The sequence below is a fragment of the Panthera leo genome, chromosome C2 (genome assembly GCF_018350215.1).
Source record: "Panthera leo isolate Ple1 chromosome C2, P.leo_Ple1_pat1.1, whole genome shotgun sequence".
NCBI classification, from domain to species: domain Eukaryota; kingdom Metazoa; phylum Chordata; class Mammalia; order Carnivora; family Felidae; genus Panthera; species Panthera leo.
Genome location: NC_056687.1, coordinates 28,837,558 through 28,839,522, shown reverse-complemented (window position 1 = coordinate 28,839,522; position 1,965 = coordinate 28,837,558).

Genomic DNA, 1,965 nt, shown 5'->3' with positions numbered 1-1,965 from the left:
TCTGGCCAGAGTCAGAGAACCTGAGGGAGAAAATGTGGAGGGATTTGGGGAAGCTGCAGGCAGGCCTGGCTGCTGTCTTTTGCCCGGATCAGTGACAATGTGTCTGGAGCTACAGCTACACATGAATGATTCTGACCTTCTGGGAGTTAAAACTTTCACCTTCTAAAAATCTCAGATACATTTTTTTAAGCAAGCAAGCTTAATTAAAAATCACAGAAAGAAGTATTATGGGACATGTAGTTTCAAATTACTTAAATTGACATGATGGAAAATGTATCTAGTCTATATAGATTTATGTGCCTTTTTCCTCTCCATATTTATTTTGTAAGATGTTTTGTGTAGCTATATGTCCTTAGTTTCTGTTGATATATAAATAGTTCATTATGGGAAAAATCTGAAATTTATTTACCCATTCTCCCATTTCTGGATATTGCACTTATTTTCAGTTACCATCATCATCAAGAGCGCTACAGTGGGCACTCTTGTCTGTTTCTCCTGATGGTTGAGAAATAGGAGAAAGTATGATATACAAATGTTCAGCTTTATAAAATAATTCCAAATTGCTTGTCAGAATAGTTTTGCCAAATTTATACTCCTACTCATGCCATTTCAAGTTTTAATTGAACCACATTGCTGCCAATACATGGCATTATCATACCGCTTAATATTTGCTAGTCTGATGAAAGTAGAATGATATTTTTTGTGATATTTATTTGCATTTTCATGATTGCCAGTGAAATTGAATATATTTTCATGCTTATTCTCCAGTTCTTTTTATCCTGTGGAAATTCCTGTTTGTATAATTTCACTTGTTTTGTTTTTTATTTTTTCCTAATTTTTAGAAGTTCTTTGTATATTTTGAATACTAACATTTTGCAGATTATATGTGTTGCAAATATCTCTATGGTTTATCTTTCTAATATATTTGTAGTTCCATTTAATGACATAAATTTTAATTATATAAGGTGCCAAATTTTATCAATCATTTATGGTTAGCACTGTTTGTATCTTGTTTAAAAATACCTAACCTATTCTGGGGTAATTAATAAATCCTCCTGTGTTATATTCTATTAGCTTTGAGATTGGGTCTTTAATCAACCTCAAATTGATTTGTATGTGGTTTGTGGCAAGGATCCTATACCATTTTTTCCCATATGTATAACTATTAGTCCAATATTTATTGAAGAGTCCATGATTTCTATAATATTTTATGTGACCATCTCTTTCATATATCAAGTTTCAATATGCATACATCTGTTTCTGAGCTATGTATTCTATTGTGCCCATCAATTGATCAAACACTGTTTTTATTATTATAGTTTTATAGTTGGTCATGCTATTTATCAAAGCAAACACCTTTGCTGTGTTCCTCTTCTTCAGGAGTATGTTGGCCATTTCTCTTTCCATTATTCTTCATAAAAATATTAGGAAGGAAACTGTCCAGCTTTCAGTTCTGTATGTAAGGCTCTTGGAAGTCTCCACTATGTCCTAACAACAAGTAAAAAGGTGAACAGACTGAACTGAAAAATCAGCAACTCTTTTACGATTTATAAGGCAGGTGAGGACATAGGGTAAACTGATGTTCCCAAGATTACAGAGACAAACAGGTGAATATAGGGAGTCATGGCTTACCAGAGCAGAGACTCAGGAATAGAAATTGCTATGGGAACCAGTGCCAGGGTTGGAAAACTTGAACTATAATTGGTGAATTTCTGGAAGCTCTGGGTGGACAGCAAATATCAGAGAAAAATCCCCTTCTACTTCTAGGAGGGAGGGGGAAAAGGAACCATTTTGAAATAAACAAGAACTCTCTGTTCTTCTTAATAATGTCTGCCCTTAGGAGTTAACCAGAGTCCAGCTGACCTGAGGAGGGGAAGTACCCAACTTTACTCAGTTCTAGCCTTCCATGTGGGAGAATGGAAATACTCAACCCCAGCCCACTCTAGCCATCCGTTCCAACCTGGG